General features: G+C 55.0%; 1 pseudogene; it reads left to right on the top strand.

Moving 5' to 3' along the window:
- The first annotated feature begins 65 nt into the window (after positions 1-65).
- On the top strand, positions 66-20,082 carry LOC133906071 (pentatricopeptide repeat-containing protein At4g02750-like; annotated as a pseudogene).
- Positions 20,083-21,273: the final 1,191 nt, after the last annotated feature.

Below are 21,273 nucleotides of genomic sequence, written 5' to 3' on the forward strand. Positions count from 1 at the left end.
TTGCCGAGGTCGAGCCGACGTGACCGCAACATTGGTGTGCCATGGCTCTACCCCCATGCTCGCCGATGACTGAGAGGGAGAGCGCTCGCTCCCACTTGATGGATGTGGGAGCGGCCAAGGCCACAGCAGTGGCGGTGGCGTCCGTGGTGTTCCGAAGCAACCAGGAGCTCACCCACCTCGTACAGTCGGGCCAGCTAGCCACGGCGCGCCGCCTATTTGACGGGATGCCCCGTCACAACACCGTCACCTACAAAACTATGAGGAACCATCCAAACAATATTCTAATTAATCATTAAGTTAATCATTTACTTAATCAACATTTAACATCATAACATATCTTAATAAAGAGTGAATAATTAATATTAGATTAAAAAATCTTAAGCATACCAAGTTATTACAATTTACAGCAAAAGAGAGTTAGGAGAAGATAAAAACCGACTCAACTCCTAACCAACAAAAGAAACTACGTAGCGAAAACAAAAGCTAAAGACAACAAAAGATGGGTAAAGCCTGCCACATACCTTTAGGCTTCACCCCAAAAGCACAACCTATAAGTAGTTGCCTACTCATGCCCGCCACCACCCTCGGTAGGCGTGAAGTAGCCAAAGATCAACTCCTCCACACCGGTAGCACCTGAAATAGCAGCATGAGTACGAAGATACTTGCAAGATTTAATCCATAATAGAGACTTATAAATAGCCCGACTTCAAAGATTATGTATTTGGATGTAAGTAAGAAAAGACCACGTGGTTAAGTAAACTTCATATACGAAAGCAAATTCAACATAAACATGTGTGAGCATTACTTGACCAACACGGCTATCTAACCCATAAGCCTCAACTGAACATATATGTAAACGGAACCATAAGAATAATATATGTAAAGCACCAACTCAAGCCATCAACCACATCAATCCCCACTCGTAACTCTACGACTACTGCAAATGGACAAAAGCATGCTCTTGACGGAGAGCGCGACATTTCAAAATATTTTTACACTCTACAGGGGGTACTCCTTTATCTACACGACTTGAGGATCATGCGGCTTGCATGACCACATAAGTCCATACAAGGGGTACTCATGTCAACCTTTTCCAACAAGCTCTGACCATTTGATCATACGCCAATAGGTGCGGGGGTCATCCAGAACTACTCTCAGAGCAAAATGAATACCTCAATCGGCCTCGTGCCCGACACATTGACCTGCACGCCAAAAAGCCACAGCTACAAAGGTAATCGACTTATCGTTCCCATATGTGACATTTAGTAAGCACGAAAAGTGCTAAAGCCAACTTCAACAACAATCAGTGCTTAAACGATGCAAGCGGTCTACGGTGTCCGGGTCCCTCTCCCGACCTACCCAGTGGAACTCCACATCCGAGCAGGACAAACACTCCTAACACAGCCCACATCTCGTCTCATCCTCACCACTCATCCAACCAACACCATCAACCTATCATTATGATCATTGTGCAAGTAATTAAAGTCTATGCTCGCGAACGATGAAACATTTCACTGCTCAATTTCTACAGATGACCAAGCACTTGCTAAGCATCACGAATGCCATTTTAAGTTAGGTAACACCATATTAAATCCAGACTACAAGGATACAGATCAACGATTATTCAAGACAGAAGAATTAGTGCATCAACATAGGTTCTACCCATCATAAACGTGACATCGACTCATCATCATGCGAACACATATGATCTAAAGTACTGGACGAAATATGCTTAGATGCTTGCCTTGTTGCTCAGGTGACTGTCTAATGCTACCCACGCAACAGTCGCATAATTCCGGTAGATTGGCGTCGCCTTCAACCGCGGCCAGGTCACGCGTTGGTTCTTCGCTCACTAGAGAAGAACACATGCAATGATAAGCATGAATGAAGTGCAACAAAGCATGCTACAATATGTATAACAACACCTAAAAGTGTAAGACATGTGAAAGAATAACAACTGTGCGGTCTAAAGTACATCGGAAAACCAACAGGAGGCCGGAGACTCTAAGAAAATCTCCGAACTCTCCGGATTTATCCGGACTCTTCAGGAAGTTTTCCAGACTCTCTCGTCTACAGAGCCTCCGAAAAATTCTCCGGACACTCCAGACTTCCAGTGGAAAACGCGTTCATCGTTTCATTGATCGATTCAACTCACATGACAAATCTATGCTACATAAACATGCATATACACTATACAAAGGGTTTTAGACCCCACATGCACCTGTCGGAGGATTAACTCCTGTCGCAGGGATCTCGAGAGACCCCTTTTTAGAGATTCGGCCGAGGGGATGATCCTGAATAAGTTCGTCGGAGAAATAAATGGAGTGAAAGTAAATGCAACGGTCGGTGGATAGGGGATGATGACCTAGTGCAAAAAGAAGTAAATACACTGGGATTTCAACAGGTTCGGGCTGCATGGAGGCATAATACCCTACTCCTATATGGATGTAATAACTGTCCTGAGGAAGTTACAAGAATATTTGTCTAACTAAGAGCTTGATGCTCTTTGTTCTTCGGCTGGAACTATGCTCTGGTCCTGTGCTTTGGGTTTTTGGCTGTCCTTTTCGTTGTCTTCTTGTGTTGTTGGCCGTTCTTCTTTCTTTTGTGTGCCAGCTCTTTTATGCACTCGCCAGCTGTGGCATACCCCGAACGGGAAGGAGGGGAGCACAAGTTTCGAGGCGTCGCGACTGGGAAAGGCGTTATCATCTCTTCTGGGTGAAGTGACCGGGGGTGGAAAAAACGCCGCACGCCCGGTCACCTGTCACCATAAACGCCCTGGCAACGGGCGCCATGGAGAGGGCCCACCGGGCAGCCGCAGAGCAGCCCGGCATGCCTGCCCTGTCTTGTTCCTCTGCCACAGCAGGGTGGCAGACGAAACGCAATCCTTGCGATGATATGGATGATACGGGACGGGACCCGTGCAATTAATAGCCCCACACCCCTCTGCCAAAGCATGGCAGGAACTGACGCTGCGGCGGGAGCAGTTGGATGTGTCAGGCCACGCACGCTCATTAAATGCGGCCTCGGTCCTCTGACTGGCGGACACCTCATCGGTGGGCCCCTCGGGGGCCTTTCGGGGTCGTCGGGGAACCGAGTGCTCGGGGGTACTGTTCACGTCCCCGAGCACTCTCTCCCGAGAATGCCAATCCTTGTCCTCGGGGTACCGGGTGCTCGGGGGTACTGTTCACCTCCCCGAGCACTCTCTCCCGAGCACTCTTATACGAACCTTCGGGGAACCGAGTGCTCGGGGGCTGCCACGTGCAGCCCCGAGCACTTTCTCCCGAGCAATCTTTGTGTGGAACCTCGGGGAACCGAGTGCTCGAGGGTTACCGCCCGCAACCCCAAGCACTCTCTCACGGAACTTTAGCTCTTCTGATCATCAGGGGACTAGGGTGCTCGGGGGTGATCAGGCACCGGACCGAGCACTTTCTTCCCGGTACTTAGACTCCGCGGATCATCGGGGAACTAGGGTGCTCGGGGACCAGTGATTGTGGCCCCGAGCACCTTCTCTCGGGACTTGAACTTTTCTCACCCCGCAGGAGGGACCTCGCGGGATGGCGCCATGTGGCGGATGGCTGGCCTGGCCTCGGGACTCAGGGACCCCCGGTTCTTGATACACCGACAGCACCATAACCCTAACAATTTTTAGTACAATTCAATGGCCCTTTTCTGGAAAGTTCAAACTGTCCGGACATTTGTCCAGAGTCTCCAGACATTGCGCAGAGAGCAATTTCGAGGGGAAACTTTGGTTGATTTGATTCAAAACCAAAGAGCAAGGTTTTGCAATGGCTCATGGGGTCTAGAACTTACTAACCTATCAACTCGATTACCTAGTTCAAATTTACCAAAATATCATAATTGCTTCAGAAACATCAAGAACTCGGGCATTTTGCAACGAAGCTCCAAAACTTGGATTTCGACCAACCAAAACACGCATTTGTGCTATGGGAGCGTAGGAGACTCACCCAAGGTACTTTGTCGAGCTTTGCGATCGTTGGTTGAAGGGGAAATGCTCGGGAAGAGGAAGAACTCTAATGCTTCTTGTGCTTTTAACTGCAAAATCTATTCTTTTCTCTCCCGAATTTCTTTCTCATCCGATTGATTCAAATCGAAGTGCTCTGATGTACCAAAATAAATTACCCCAAAATTAATCATGACCCTAATAACACATAAGTAGACTTAATTTCATGATTACGGTTATGGGAAGTGACAAACGCCATGCTCTCCGCGCTCGTGCACCACGGCCAGATCGATGTGGCCCGCACACTCTTCGATGGGATGCCCCATCAGAACGTCGTGACCGGCGTGGAGGACGCGAGCCGGGCGGAGCTCCCGTGGCCAGAAATGGCGCTCTGCGCCAACCCTGAGCGCACAACGATCCAGGCAAGGCTGCCCGAGTTCGACGCCTAGGGGCTCGTCGACCGGCCGCGGAGCCGGAGCCCCGAGGCCCCCGAGCTCCTTGGATTGGATGAGGCGGCCAGCGAGGGGGCCGCGAGCAGTCCGTTGCGGGCAGGAGGCCCGGGCGCCGAGAGCGGCGGGCCGCAGGCCAGCGGTGGAGCCGCTGCGGGCAGCAGCCGCCGCACCGGAGAAGGAGGCACTGCCGACAATGGAGCGGTGGCAGCGCCGGAGGACCGGGGGAAGCGCCCTCGACTCTACATTCCCGCGCCGGAGTCCCCGCCGTCGCCATCGGCAGCGGCGGTGTTTCCGGTTCTAGAGCCGCGCCTCGTTCGGATGGGGCCTGACCCGTCACCCGGAGACCGCACGACGACCCCGCCGAGCCCCCGGCGGAAGAGGAAAAGGGAGGACTCTGGGTCGGCGCTGCCGGGCCCGGAGTTCAGGATCCCGGCGGCCAAATGGCAGTACCAGGGGACTACGACCGCATAAGTTTTGCCTTTCATTCCTTCTTGGGCGTGCTTCGCCCGAACTAAACTTTGATTTTGATTTTTCATTCTTCTCCCGTAGGCCACCCACAGGCGCCGCCGAGGTTCAAGAAGCACCGGCGCCGGCGCCAGCACCCGAGCCAAGCAGGCCGGTGGAGCCGGGGCAGGCAGACGTGGTGATGGAGGCGGGGACAGCAGAAGCGGCGGCCATGATGGAGCCAGCGGACGTGGCGGCCGAGGCGGAAGCAGCGGCCACGTCGGGGTCAGTGGACGTGGCAGCCGAGGTGGGGACGCAGCCGTCGCCCGAGCGCCCGGCGCCGATCGAACCTACCCCGGGCGTGCCGAGCCCGGGGCGGATGGTGGCGTTGCAAACTTCGGGGACCCCTAACCCCCCGGAGGAGGCTCGTGGGGATCCCAGCGCCGTACCGACGCCCGGCCGGCCTGCCGAGCCCTTCCTGATCGCGATCGAGTGCGTCCAGGTGGCGGTCGAGCGGCTGGGCGCGACGGTGGACGTGAAGGAGGATCAGCTTGAGGCAGAGCGCGCTAGGCTGGACTTGGAGAGGGCGCAGCTTACGACCGCCCGGCGCGCCTTCGAATCCCGCCTCGCCGCGCAGCGCGCCGCCAACGAGGAGGAACGAAGCGCCATGAAAGAGGCCCGCGCGGCGGCTGCGCGGGAGTAGAAAATTTTGGAGGATACCCACGCGAAGGTCGCACGGGAGCGGGAGGTTTTGAGGAGCGCCCGCGCAGAAGCTGCGCGGGAGCGAGAAGACACCGCCCGCCTGGCTGAGGCATCGTGGCAGAAAGCTGCCGAGGCCCTCGCCAGGGAGAGGCAGGTGCAGGAGCGGGAGGAGGCGGTCACCAGCCGCGAGTGGGCGGCGGAGGCCCTCGAAGCTGACCTGACCCTTCGGGAGAGCGAGGTCGACCGGGCTTACGCCGACTTCCAGCGTTGGGCAGCGGAGCTCCAGAACACCGAAGGGGACCTCCGACGTTGGGAGGAGGACGTCGCCATTCGGGAGTTCGACACCGAGATTACGGCGGCAGACCTGGGCACCCGGGAGGACTTGCTGACCCGCCGGGAGGGTGAGGCTGCCAAGGCGGCGGCGGCGGCCGCTGCCAGGGAGGAGCAGAATGCTAAGCACGAGGCGGAGCTGACCGCCCGCGAGCGGGCTCTGTCCGAACTGGTGGCGCAAGCGAAGCAACCCGCCGGCCCTGCACCCGACGCCGGCTCTTCTGGTGCGGCCGGGGGCTAGGGTCTCGAGGAGCAGCTGTGGACCGCGAAGGAGAAGCTCGAGGCTGCCTTTGTCACGCGGGTCAACCTGCAGCAGATGTTGGAGGACATACTCCGGCGGATGCGGCGGTCCGTGGCGAGGGCCGGCCTTGGGAGACTCGTCGTGGACATGAAGGGCGACGCCCCCGAACGATACATCCTGGGACTCCAGCAAGTCTGCGAGCGCCTCGAGGCGCTGCCCTGGGCTGTCCAGGAGCTTGCCGCCCGGGAAGGGCGCGGCTTGGCCCAAGCGGTGGCCGAGCACGTCTTGGCCTGCTACCGGAGCAGAGACTCGAACTTCCCGCTGGAACCAGCTCGGGAAGGAGTAGTCGAAGCCGAGGGAGAGGCTGCCCGGGAAGCGGTTCGGAGCACCGCTGCCGAGGTGGCAGCCGGCTTCAGGCAGGAAGTGCCGCCGCCGCCAGCCCGCGGGGGTGATCGTAACGACTCCGACTCCGACGCCGACGTCGACTCCGCCTCCGATTAGGCTTTTTGTAGCTTCTTCTTCTTTCATTTGTCTTTGACTCGATGTAAATACGGGAGTGATCCCTTAGAAACGCTTGTATTCCCCTTGTAAATATAATGGAAGCTTTTCTTTGGGCTCGCAACTCCGATATTCTCCTGAGTGTTTGATGTTGTTTCTGATGTTTCGCCTTGATGCCCCGAGGAGTACTTAGTCGGTTTGATTCCGACCTTTCCATCCCCGAGAACGAAGTCGTCCCGACCGTCCTTCTTGGTGCGTTCAGCCCCTGAGCCCTCGCGAGTCCGCATCGGCTAAGTCAAAAGACAAAGACACGAACTTCCTTGCTCGGGAGATAGGTCGATCCAGCACGGAGCACACCATAACCGGTGAACACTTTTCCACCTTGCGACCACTCAGTCAGCAGACCGGAGACACGCGCGGGCGGAAATGTGACCAAGAGTCTCCATGGTTCGGTGGTGCCCGGGCTTAGGACGGACCAGACCGAGCACCGACAGCCCACCCCTGAGGCCTAGACTCCGGACTACTCGAGTGGCTCGAGCGATAGGATTACCTAGGGTGCCTAGGGACTCGGTAGTCCTCGGGGCCCTTAAAAGCGGACCGAACACCACGACCACCATGAAAGACTTCGATCAGACATTACCGCACGTACGGTACACCTTTCTACAGACCGTTCTGTCGTTCTAGGAAAAAGTGGACACACGGTTTTGTGCGCGAGGAGACCATCTCACCGGGCAGATTAGAATACGAGGGCCCCCGAGGACGACTCGGGAACAAAATACTATTGATCGTAAATTCGTCTGAATTTAACCACTCACCGGACAGCTGTTGGCCTTTCGGCCAACCGATCCAGGAGGGGCGTGCGCTCCGAGCTCGGGGTGCCCGGGGACTTGGTTCCCGCAACCGGGGCGCCCGAGCATCAAGGGGCACACGAGGAGCCCGGGGTAGGGTGATCTCGACCACTCATGCTTAAGCGGTAGGACCACCCGAGGACCCTTGGGGCCGAGCAGCGACCTAGGCGTCGAGGCCCTCGCGGTCGAGCTGCTTTTGCTTTGATTGTCGATCTGTGACTTAAGAGAAAATAGAGAAAATCTTTGCTTGGTGCGCTCTGTTAGTGCGGTACTCGTTATAGACTGCTCTCGTTTTCGACCCGAGACCTCTCGAATACCCAGACCGGCGAACAAGAGCAGGCAGAGGTATAACCCAGAGGTCCTATGGTTCGGTGGTGCCCGGGTATGACAGACCAGACCGAGCACCGACAGCCCGCCCCTGGGGCCTGGGCTCCGGATTACTCGAGCAGCTCGAGCGATAGGATTACCCATGGCGCCCAGGGACTCGGTAGTGCCCGGGAGCCTGCCACGACACCGAACACCACAGCCTACCACATCGGACGTAAGTCAGCGGCAACTGCCCGCGCGCATACCGATCGGGATTCTTTTATCAGCGGGGAAAATGAGAGAGCGAACTTTTCTCGCACAAACAAGCATCTCACCAGACAGATTAAACATATGGAGTCCAGAAAAATGACACACGATTGTATTTCAACATTCATACTGAATTGATAATTTTTTACATGGTTGGGTGACTTACCCAGCTAGTGGTAGCCCCCGGTCAACTTGGGCGGGGGGGGGGGGGGGGGGAAGCCCCCAGCCTGGTTGACCTGAGCCGCGAGCATGGCCATCTACGGGTAGAACTTGCGTAGGTGCTTGATGTTCCACGGGTTGGGAAGCAGCTGCCCATCTTCTGCCGCCAACCTGAAAGAACCTTCTCGCGGGACCCCCGACCATGGTGAAGAGACCTTCCCACATAGGGGACAGCTTATTCTTTCCTTCGCGCGACTGGACGCGTCGGAGAACTAGATCCCCCACCTCAAAGGACCATGCCCGGACGTGGCGCTGATGGTAGCACCGCAGACTTTGCTGGTAGCGGGCTGCCCGGACGACGGCACGACGCCGGCGCTCTTCCAGGTAGTCGACGTCGTCACGCCTCTGCTGCTCCTGTTCGCCTTCAGAATAGGCATGCACCCGAGGGGAGCCTAGGGTGAGCTCGGAGGGGAGGACCTCCTCAGCGCCGTACATGAGGAAGAATGGAGTCTCCCCGGTGGCGCGGCTTGGCGTGGTCCGGTTTGCCCATAGCACGGCGGGCAGCTCGTCCACCCATCCCTTCCCGTGCTTTGCAAGCACGTTATAGGTCCGGGTCTTGAGGCCCTTCAGTATCTCCGCGTTGGCGCGCTCAACTTGCCCGTTACTCCGAGGATGAGCGACGGAGGCGAAGCAGAGCTTGATGCCGAGGTCTTTGCAGTAGTCCCCGAACAAGGTACTTGTGAACTGAGTGCTGTTGTCGGTGATGATCCGGTTCGGGACACCAAAACGACTGGTGATGCCGCGGATAAATTGGAGCGCCGTGTTATTGGTCACCTTGATGACTGGAACCGCCTCCGGCCACTTGGTGAACTTGTCGATGGCGACGTAGAGGTACTCATAGCCCCCGATTGCTCGGGGGAATGGACCCAGAATGTCCAACCCCCAGACCGCGAAAGGCCATGACAGGGGGATGGTGTGAAGAGCCTGAGCTGGCTGGTGAATCTGCTTTGCGTGGAACTGGCACGCTTTGCAGCGCCGAACCAGCTCAGAAGCATCCTGGAGGGCTGTAGGCCAGTAGAAACCTTACCGGAAGGCCTTCCCGACCAGCGTGCGGAACGATGAATGGCCACCGCACTCGCCCTCGTGGATCTCAGCGAGGAGCTCGCCGCCTTCTTCCCGGGAGATGCATTTCAGGAGAATACCGCCTGCGCTACGCCGGTAGAGATCCCCATCTACTATGGCATAGCGTTTGGACTACCGAGCAACTCTTTCGGCAGACGCCTCATCCCCAGAAAGGAACTTTTCCTTCAAGTACCCTCGGATGTCGTCCATCCACGAGGCATCTTGAGAACATTCAGCAAGTGCAGCACACTCACCGGACGGCGGCGCCCTGACGGGGCTTCCCACTGAGGGAACCGCCGGGGTCCCCTGAATTGAGTTCGAGGTTTCCCCTTCGTCCTGTTCGGCAGGCAGGACGGAAGGCCGTGTGAGTCTTTCTTCAAAGACTTCGGCAGGGACGCGCGCACGGGAGGAGGCCAAGCGGGAGAGCTCCTCGGCCAGAGCATTGTCGCGGCGAGGGATGTACCGTAACTCCAGGCCATCGAAGCGCCTCTCCAGTTTCCTGACTGCTGCCACGTACGCCGCCATTTGAGGATCCGTGCACTGGTACTCTTTGGATACCTGGTTGATTACCAGCTGGGAATCTTCCTTGACTAGGAGGCGACGAATCCCGAGGCCCACCGCGGCTCGGAGGCCGACGATGAGACCTTCATATTCCGCCATGTTGTTGGATGCGCGGAACTGCAGCTACACGACGTACCGGAGTTCTTCACCCGTTGGGGAGGTGAGAACCACTCCGGCCCCAGCGCCTTCCAGCGAGAGGGAACCGTCGAAATGCATGATCCAGTACCCGGGCGCATCGTGCCCGGGATATGCAGAGAACTCTTCGGGGACGACCTCGGGGACAGGCGTCCACTCTACCACGAAGTCAGAGAGCACCTGGCTTTTGATTGCCTGGGGACTGACAAAGTGTAGGTCGAACTCCGCCAGCTCCACCGCCCACTTGACTACACGCCCGGTGCCTTCTTGGTTCCGGAGGATGGGTCCCAGTGGATACGTGGTAACCACCGAGACATTGTGCGCCTGGAAGTAGTGGCGCAGCTTCCGGGAAGCGATGAGCACGGCGTAGAGCAGCTTCTGAGTCTGGGGATACCTTGTTTTGGCCTCCCGGAGGACTTCACTGACGAAGTAAACCGGTCGTTGTACCCGGCGGGCCCGGACGGCGGCCTCACCCGAGGGGCTGTCGCAGCCCCCAGGCTCGGCGGCGTGGTCGGGGCTGACCGGATGCTCGGGCTCTACTCCCTGGTCGGGAGGAGCCGAGTGCTCGGGCTCAACCCCGTGCTCGGAGGGAGCCAAGTGCTCGGGCTCGACCCCCTGCTCGGGGGGAGCCGCGAGGACTGGGGAGTGCCCGGGGGCGGCCGGGAGCTGGGACCCAGCACATGGCCCCGCGCACTCGTTGCGCTCCACCACCAGCACCATGCTTACGACCTGAGGAGTGGCCGATACGTAAAGTAGTAGTGGCTCGCCTTCGGATGGAGCCACCAGCACGGGCGGTGAGGTGAGGTACTTCTTCAGATCGCGGAAGTCTTGCTCGGCCTCCGGCGTCCAGTCAAAGCGACCGGTCTTCTTCAGAAGCTTGAAAAGGGGGAGCCCCCGCTCCCCAAGTTTGGAGATGAAGCGCCCGAGGGCCACCATGCAGCCGGCGAGACGCTGGACCTCCTTGAGTCGAGCCGGGGGTCGCATCTGCTCGATGGCCCGGATCTTCTCTGGATTGGCCTCGATTCCTCGGCTGGAAACCAAGAAACCGAGGAGCTTGTCCGCGGGTACCCCGAAGACACACTTCTCGGGGTTGAGTTTGAGGCGGGTAGTGCGGAGACTGTTGAAAGTCTTGGCAAGGTCTTCGAGCAGGGTGGCGCGGTCTCGGGACTTGACCACGAGATCGTCGATGTAGGCCTCGACGTTGCGGCCAACCTGTGAATCAAGGGTGATACGAATAGCACGCTGGAAAGAAGACCCAGCATTGCGCAAACCAAAAGGCATTGACATATAGCAATAAGTCCCCACCGAGGTGGTAAAAGCAGTTTTTTCTTCATCCTCTACGGCCATGCGAATCTGGTGATACCCAGAGTTTGCATCTAAAAAACACAAAAGATCACATCCCGCGGTTGCATCTACAATTTGATCTATGCGGGGCAAGGGAAAAGGATCTTTGGGGCAAGCTTTATTTAGGTCGGTGTAGTCCACACACATGCGGAGCTTGCCGTTGGCCTTCGGGACGATAACTGGATTCGCCAGCCACTCGGGGTGAAGGACCTCTTGGATAAATCCGACGTCGAGGAGCTTGCTGACCTACTCCCGGATAAATTCCTGGCGCTCAGGCGCCTGTCGCCGGACTTTCTGCTTCACCGGGCGTGCGTCCGGGCGCACATCCAAGTGGTGCTCAATCACCTCCCTAGGGATCCCGGGCATGTCGGACGGTTGCCATGCAAACACGTCAGCGTTAGCCCGGAGGAAGGTGACGAGCGCGCTTTCCTATTTGCTGCCCAGGTCACCGCCGATTCGGACGACCTAGGAAGCACCTTCGCCCACCACGACCTCCTTCGTAGGAACAGAGGCGTCGGCGGCGAGTCGGGGTTTGGATGAAGAGGGTCCCGAGCCCCCTGTGCAGCCTTCGACCTCGGCCTGGGCTGAGACCAAAGCCATGTGCGACTGCTCGGCGCAAGAAACGGCGCCGCTGGAGTCGGCAGTCACGGAGATGGGGCTTGTTGGGCCCGGCATCTTAACCGTGAGATACGCATAATGTGCGGCCATCATGAATTTGGTGAGCGTCGGACGCCCGAGAATGGCGTTGTAGGGGAGGGGGAGCTCCGCGACGTCGAAGAGGACGTTTTCCGTGCGGAAGTTGTCCCGACTCCAGAAGGTTACGGGCAGCTCGACCTGCCCGAGGGGCAGGGAGTGCCCGGGTGTCACTCCGCAGAATGGAAGCGACGGCTTTAGGCGCCTGGAGGACACCTGCAGCTTTTCGAAGGCCTCCTTGGAGAGGAGGTTGAGGCCTGCACCCCCATCGATCAGCACTCTGCCGAACTTGATATTGCAGATGGTGGGGACACCACCAGGGGTAATCGCCCCACGGCTGCAGTACTGGCGGGGTGATCGGCTATGCTGAACGTGATCGGAGCGTCCGACCACTTCAGGGGTCTGGCGGCCTCTTCGCTCGGGGTTGCCGAGCACACCTCACGCCGCATGGTCTTGATGCCACGCCGCGAGGAAGGCGTGTAGGCGCCTCCGTCGATGAAGGCGACGGTATGCTCGGGCTCCTGGAAGCCGAGCTCGGCGTTGCCGGGGGCGGCCTCAGCATCGCCTCCCCCGCGGGACTCGACGAGGCCTTTGACCGTACGACACTCCGTGAGATCGTGCCATCTGGTCTGGTGTATGGGGCACCATTTGTCTAGCTCGGGCCAAGCGGGAGCGGGGGCCCTCGCTGGAGCAGGAGCCCGGGCGGGTGCCGGGGCCCTCGCGGGAGCTGGAGCCTGAGGAGGGGCCCTGGCCGGGGCCCTCGCGGGCGCAGGCCGTCTGTCGGCGGCCGCCCGGTGTTTCTTGCCGGCGGTCGGGTTCTTGGGCCGGCCTATGGGCGGGGCCCTGGGCCGGTTCGACAAGAGCGGTTTCGCGCTTTCTTCTCTTTTTCTTTTCCCGCCTGTCGGAGCGGGAAGAACTCGGCTGGTCGGTAGCGGGGCGTGGAGCATGCCACGCCTGGGCCTTCGCCGCCTTGGCGCACTTGTCGACCAGTGAGAAGAGTTCCACAGTGGTTTTGATTTCGTGTGTACCTAGATTTTCGAGCATCCGCTTGTCGCGGACGCCCTGCCGGAAGGCGACGATGACAGCGTCGGGGGCTATCCGCGGAATGGTATTGCGGACCTGACTGAAGCACTGAATGAAGCGCCGCAGCGTCTCCCCCTCCTGCTGCTTGGTGGCATGGAGGTCGCACTCCAAGCCGGGGCGCGTGAACGTGCTCTGAAAATTAGCCACAAACTGGTGGCAGAGGTCATCCCAGGAGCTAATAGATCCTGGGGGTAAGTTCATGAGCCAAAAACAGGCAGAGCCCTTCAAGGCAACATGGAAATAATTTGCCATCACTTTTTCACTGCCTCCGGCCGCCTGGACGGCCGTAGTGTATATTTGGAGGAACTCGACGGGGTCGATGGACCCGTCGTACTTCTCCAGCAGCTCAGGGCGGAACTTGGAGGGCCATTTGACCCGACGGAGCTCGTTGGAGAAGGCACAGCAGCCGGTGCCGTACCCCGTGGCGCGGGCGGCGCTCCTTGGCGGAGAACGCCGGCGAGCCGGGGAATCCTGGCGATCGTGGGCCGGAAAAGAGGAAGCTTGGTCCTCAGCCTCGGCCTCCTGCCGGGTCTCCCGCTGACGCTCAAGAGTGACGCGCGCATCTTCGTGACCCCTCCGCTCGTTGAGACGCAAGCGGAGGTCCTGGGCTTCGGACGCGGCCAGGGGGGTGGCGTTCTGCCTGGAGGCCCCCCGGCCCGTGCGAGCGTTGCCCATTGATGGGCCGGTTCGGGCGGCGCCACGCTGGGTGGTGGCGCGAGAATTCTCGGCCAGCACCTGGCGGCGAGCAATGCCGACCAGGGCGGCGACTTCTTGGATCCAGCGACCCTCCGGGGTTTCCGGAGTCGCCTGAACAGGCGGATGCCTGAGGAGAGCGTGCGCCACAAGCAGCGCGCTCCCGGGACCGGCCTCGCTGAAAGCGAGCCTACGCCGGAGAGGCACCCGGCGCTGTCCAGAGGTGGACCTGGCGGCCGGAGTTTCGACCACCTGCTGGGGGTCGGATGGTGCACCGGCGGCGGCGGCGGCCCTGCTGGGCCCAGCGCCTTGGTCCCCTTGGGAGGTGAACGCCGCGCGGGCAGATCGTGGCTGCTGCTGGGACGCAGCAGCGGCTAGGGCCTCCTGTTCGAGGGGCTGCATTTCCTCGCTGGAACTGGAGCCGGAACGCTGGAGGCGGTGTCCACCGGTCATTTTTTCCTATGGAAGAAAACAAACAAACAGATTCAGGGATATTCCCCCCTACCTGGCGCGCCAGCTGTCGGAGGATTAACTCCTGTCGCAGGGATCCCGAGAGACCCCTTTTTAGAGATTCGGTCGGGGGGATGATCCTGAATAAGTTCGTCGGAGAAATAAATGGAGTGAAAGTAAATGCAACGGCCGGTGGATGGGGGATGATGACCTAGTGCAAAAAGAAGTAAATGCACTGGGATTTTGACAGGTTCGGGCTGCATGGAGGCGTAATACCCTACTCCTGTATGGATGTAATAACTGTCCTGAGGAAGTCCCTCAAGGATGTTGCTGGTTACAAGAATATTTGTCTAACTAAGAGCTTGATGCTCCTTATTCTTCGGCTGGAACTATGCTCTGGTCCTGTGCTTTGGGTTTTTGGCTGTCCTTTTCGTTGTCTTCTTGGGTTGTTGGCCGTTCTTCTTTCTTCTGTGTGCCGGCTCTTTTATGCACTCGCCGGCTGTGGCATACCCCGAACGGGAAGGAGGGGAGCACAAGTTTCGAGGCGCCACGACTGGGAAAGGCGTCATCATCTCTTCTGGGTGAAGTGACCGGGGGTGGACAAAACGCCGCACGCTCGGTCACCTGTCACCATAAACGCCCTGGCAATGGGCGCCATGGAGAGGGCCCACCGGGCAGCCGCAGAGCAGCCCGGCGTGCCTGCCCTGTCTTGTTCCTCTGCCGCAGCAGGGTGGCAGACGGAACACGATCCTTGCGATGATACGGGTGATACGGGACGGGACCCGTGCAATTAATAGCCCACGCCCCTCTGCCAAAGCATGGCAGGAACTGACGCTGCGGCGGGAGCAGTTGGATGTGTCAGGCCACGCACGCTCATTAAATGCGGCCTCAGTCCTCTGACTTGCGGACACCTCATCGGTGGGCCCCTCGGGGGCCTTTCGGGGTCGTCGGGGGACCGAGTGCTCGGGGGTACTGTTCACGTCCCCGAGCACTCTCTCCCGAGAATGCCAATCCTTGTCCTCGGGGTACCGGGTGCTCGGGGGTACTGTTCACCTCCCCGAGCACTCTCTCCCGAGCACTCTTATACGAACCTTCGGGGAACCGAGTGCTCGGGGGCTGCCACGTGCAGCCCCGAGCACTTTCTCCCGAGCACTCTTATACGAACCTTCGGGGAACCGAGTGCTCGGGGGCTACCACGTGCAGCCCCGAGCACTTTCTCCCGAGCACTCTTTGTGCGGAACCTCGGGGAACCGAGTGCCCGGGGGTTACAGCCCGCAACCCCGAGCACTCTCTCACGGAACTTTAGCTCTTCTGATCATCGGGGGACTAGGGTGCTCGGGGGTGACCAGGCACCGGACCGAGCACTTTCTTCCCGGTACTTAGACTCCGCGGATCATCGGGGAACTGGGGTGCTCGGGGACCAGTGATTGTGGCCCCGAGCACCTTCTCCCGGGACTTGAACTTTCCTCACCCCGCAGGAGGGACCTCGCGGGATGGCGCCATGTGGCGGATGGCTGGCCTGGCCTCGGGACTCAGGGACCCCCGGTTCTTGATACACCGACAGCACCATAACCCTAACTATTTTTAGTACAATTCAATGGCCCTTTTCTGGAAAGTTCGGACTGTCCGGACATTTGTCCAGAGTCTCCACACATTGCGCAGAGAGCAATTTCGAGGGGAAACTTTGGTTGATTTGATTCAAAACCAAAGAGCAAGGTTTTGCAATGGCTCATGGGGTCTAGAACTTACTTACTAACCTATCAACTCGATTACCTAGTTCAAATTTACCAAAATATCATAATTGCTTCAGAAACATCAAGAACTCGGGCATTTTGCAACGAAGCTCCAAAACTTGGATTTCGACCAACCAAAACACGCATTTGTGCTATGGGAGCGTAGGAGACTCACCCAAGGTACTTTGTCGAGCTTTGCGATCGTTGGTTGAAGGGGAAATGCTCGGGAAGAGGAAGAACTCTAATGCTTCTTGTGCTTTTAACTGCAAAATCTATTCTTTTCTCTCCCGAATTTCTTTCTCATCCGATTGATTCAAATCGAAGTGCTCTGATGTGCCAAAATAAATTACCCCAAAATTAATCATGACCCTAATAACACATAAGTAGACTTAATTTCATGATTACGGTTTTGGGAAGTGACAAACGCCATGCTCTCCGCGCTCGTGCACCACGGCCAGATCGATGAGGCCCGCACACTATTCGATGGGATGCCCCATCGGAACGTCGTCTCCTAGAATGCCATGATTGCTGAGTGCTCAGGCCACGGCTGTGTCGCTGACGCCCAGCAGCTGTTCGATGCGATGCTCGACCAGGACAACTTCTCATGGACGCTCATGGTCTCCTGCTATGCGTGCGGGGGGAATCTCGAGCTCGCTCGGGACATGCTCAACCACATGCTTGGTGACAAGTGCACACCATGCTACAATGCCATGATCCTTGGGTACGCCAACAATGGCAGGTTCGACAATGTGGTGAGGCTACCACGGGAAATGCTGACCTCTGTAGCGAAAATGGTCTTATTAGATCATGATTGTGATTTTGGTGATTAATAACAATATAGTCATTGGGACTAACATGTTTTGTCAAGTGTATGTGTTATTAGTTCTCATGGATGCAATATATGAAGAAGTCATCGCAGTCGAGATAAAGTTTGGTTGAATTGGAGAAGTATCAGGAGATTTGTTCTCACCGGATGGTCCGTTGCAGAGGAGTTTGCACTCACTAGAGCATTGTGTCCAGAGCCGGATGGTCCTGTGCTTAGGAATATACACACCGGAGCAATTCTAATAGGAGACGAGGAATGCCTTCACCGGATGATCCGATATTCAATGAGTAGTTTACACCGGAGCATTTGGCTTCTAGGCAGAGGAAATTCAAGGCATTGGAAGGTCTGACGATCAATGATGATGCACGACGGACTATTTCTTGCAGAGAAGAATCCAAGCACAGATGAACAAAGATCAACGCACCGGAAGGTCCGACACCCATGTTGTACACACCGGATGCTTCGCATCGGAGTATTTTCTACAGAAGTGTTTTCAAGAGTTAAAGATCGAATAATACCTCACCGGATGGTCCGATGATAGGTGCTGTGTACACCAAAGACTTACACCGAAGCAATTTACACAGAGAGGCTACAGAGGCTCAGATGGCTCAAATGTACTCACCGGATAGTCTGAATGATGGATATGAAGTATACACCAGAGTGTCCGATATTCATAAAGGTTTTGAGTAGGGTTCCAACGGCTAGTTTCTGAGGTTGTACTCATCGGATGATTCGGTATTAGTACTACTGTTGTCATCAAATCATATGGTGCTTACAGTAAAGTTGAGCCATTGGGGCAACGACTAGTTGACGGGTTTGAGGCTATAAATACTCACCCACTTGGTCATTTGAATGGGCTGGGATCCAGAGAAATACAGAGACACTTGAGAAGATATCTAAGCCACCAAAATACTTAAAGTTATCATCTAAGACAATTAAACATAAGATTAGTGAGTGGTTAGTGCTTACATCTAGAGAGAGTGTTGCTAGGTGATTGCTGCATAGAGAATGGATTAAGAAGTGATCCTAGCTTGCACCAATTGGTACGCCGACACCTTGAAGTTTTGATGACTCGCCCTGCAACTTGAGCCGGAGTTACTCAAGCTTGTTGACCCCCCGACTTGGTGTAGAGCGGCGGCAAGACGCTTGTACGAGGACGCGAAGACCCTTACCTTGTTGGCTCAAGCTTTGAAGTGATCACAACGGCAAATGACCAGAAGAGAGGCTAGTGGTGATGCCTTATCCTGGTGGCTTAGCGGCTCATCCAGCTCGAGACCTTGCCTCTATGGCTTGGCGACTCAAGAGTCGTGACTGTGTGTCAATTGGGAGCATATCATTAGTGGAGCTCTAACGTGGACTAGAGATGATATTCATGTTATTAATATCACGGGATAAAAATCTCTTGTGCCGAGTTTACTTTCTATACTGTCTTTGCGCTTTCGTATTTACATTCTTGTAATCTACCTGTGTGCATTTACTTTTCTGAAGTAATCTGTTAGGATTGACTATCTATTGCAAATATTTTTGAACGATAGAATAAACATACTAAATAAATCTAGAACACATTAAATAGAAATTGATATAGGTTTATCTTATAATTTTTTTAAAACTAGTTAAGTTAAGGTTTAAACGTCCTAATTCATACATTCTTAAGACGTCATTGATACTTTCAACCCGACCTAGTTTCTTGGAACTCAGTGCTGGCGGGGCTCACCCAGAACGGTGAAAATGGTTCAGGCGGTGCAATTCTTCGACGAAATGGTGGAGAAGGACATGGTGTCCTAGAACTTGTTGGAGGGGTTTGTGCGAGCTGGGGATTTGGATGCGGTCGCTAGCTTCTTTGCAAAGGTCCCGTCATCCAATGTCATTTCTTGGTGACCTTGCACAATGGGTATTGGCGGGCAGGGAAGATATGTGACGCGAGAGAACTGTTCGATAGAATGCCCAAGCGGAACATTGTGTCTTGGAATATGATGCTTGATGGGTATGTGCGGCTCTCACACAGAGGAGGCCAACAAGTTGTCCACAGAGATGCCAGATAAGAACTCGATCTCATGGACAATGATAATAAGTGGATTAACACGTGATGCGAAGCTCCAAGAAGCTAAGGATCTTCTCAACAAGATGCCTTTCAACAGTGTCACGACAAAAGACTGCACTAATGCATGGCTATTTGCAGAGCAAGATGGTTGATGAGGCCCGCCAGATTTTTTATGGAATTGAGGTGTGCGATGCAGTTTGCTAAATATGTTGATCTGTGGCTATGTCCGTTGTCGAATGCTTGAAGAGGCCATGGTGTTGTTCCAATGAATGCCGAATAAGGATACGGTTTCTTGGAACACCATGATTGCTGGCTATGCTCAGGATGGTCAAATGCGCAAGGCAGTTGGTATTTCCAGGGAGATGAATAGGAGATATACAATATCTTGGGATTCAATTATCTCTGGATTTGTTCAAAATGACCTCCTTGTTGAAGCATTCCACCATTTCATGCTCATGAGAAGGGATACAACAAGGGTTGACTGGTCTACGTATGCATGTTATCTCAGCGCATGTGCAAACCTGGCTTCTTTGCAAGTTGGGAGGCAATTCCATAGTCTTCTTGTCAGGAGTGGGCATACCAATGATTCCTTTGCTGGAAATGCCTTGATTTCCGCATATGCAAAGTGCGGACGGATATTGGAAGCAAGGCAAGTCTTTGACGAGATGGAAGGCCATGATATTGTTTCATGGAATGCATTGATTGATGGTTGTGCTTCTAATGGCCATGGGACCGAGGCTATCTCAGTATTCCGAGAAATGGAAGCTAATGATGTCGGACCTGATGAGGTCACATTTGTAGGTATCTTATCAGCTTGCAGTCGGGCCGGATTGATCGATGAAGGATTGGAGTTTTTCAACTCGATGACAAAAGAGTACTCACTGAAGCCTGTGTCCGAGCACTATGCTTGCATGGTGGACCTACTTGGAAGAGCTGGGAGACTGACTGAGGCATTTGAACTTGTGCAGGGAATGCAGATCCAACCAAATGTTGGTGTGTGGGGTGCATTGCTTGGATCATACCGGTTGCACAAGAACCACGAGCTGGCACGGTTTGCAGCTGAGAAATTGCTTGAGTTGGAACCTCACAATACCTCAAAATCTGTGTTGCTGTCAAACATCAGTGCTGAGGCAGGCAAGTGGGATGAAGCTGAAAAGATGAGGGTTTCAATTCAAGAAAAAGGGAGTGCGTAAGCCACTGGTTTAGCTGGATCTACGTAGACCTTCTCTTCCAATTGTTTGGCACCAGTTCACTCATTTGTAGACATTAAGTGAGAAATTTAAGGTTGTTGTCTGAACCAAACTTCTGCCTTTTTTTAAGGGCGCTTTCTCACGATGCGGTCTTCGTTTGAGACTTAGGGTGCAGAACGGGGGCTCAAACCCGTTAGCTCGGCTCCATCCAGGAGCATTGCCACCGAGCTCCATACTCATCCGCTCAGGTTGCTGGTTAGACGTATGATGACGTTGAGGATGTCATACGGCGTAGCTAAAGAGTGAGGACAGCAATGTTTTGCAGCGCTTTAATAAAACCAGATGATGCTCCGAGCTATGACTTGACTACCGCATGCACAATGCTCTTGCAGTGCCTGCCAAACCAGCTTCAGCTTGCACTGCCTTACAGCATTCCTTCCAACCGGTTGCTGAATACAATCCTGAAATGCTCCTAGAGCCATTCAGATGGGTCCCTGATCATTTGGATCGGTGAGTGAGTTACTGGAACTGAAAAGCCCCTTGAACTCATGGATTAAGCAAAGATGAGCTCAAGCGTAACACCTTACATGCTTGCACTCGTGACTATTTATGTGCTCCTGAGGTTTCAAAAAGGAAAAAACATTGTCTATATGTGCTGCTGCTCCTGTACATGCCTGTGTGGCCTTGTCATGAACACATAACACTTTACACTGCCATGTTTTGATGTTTATGCTCATTATCCTTGTGTTTTGCTCCTGTAGACGCCTGTGTGGATTTGCCACGCCTTGTTTCTTTTTTTGTTCTTTTGAGCTGTGTCATGAATTGTTGTTGTTTTATTTTTCTGAGAGGAATGCCATGAACTTGTTTTTTTAGAGAATGAATTGTTGCTGCTTGCTTTGTGTTGGTCATCCGTGGATTTTTTTTCTTTTTTTAGAGAGTTTATTTGTGAACTTTTTTAAGGGTACAAATGGGACATGTACATGAATTTATGCACGCATATCACACGCTCCTACACATCTTATGTGGGTATATTCTAGCATATATCTAAATAAGATTAGAGGCATAACCTCACGTCGTGGGTATACAGACATACACTTTTACCACTGAACGTACACACGTGTATATATACTAATCTTGTAGAAGTTTTAATTAAAAAACACGAGTACTTGTGCCGAGTGACTCGAACCTAGATGA

Source organism: Phragmites australis, chromosome 23 (genome assembly GCF_958298935.1).
Source record: "Phragmites australis chromosome 23, lpPhrAust1.1, whole genome shotgun sequence".
NCBI lineage: Eukaryota > Viridiplantae > Streptophyta > Magnoliopsida > Poales > Poaceae > Phragmites > Phragmites australis.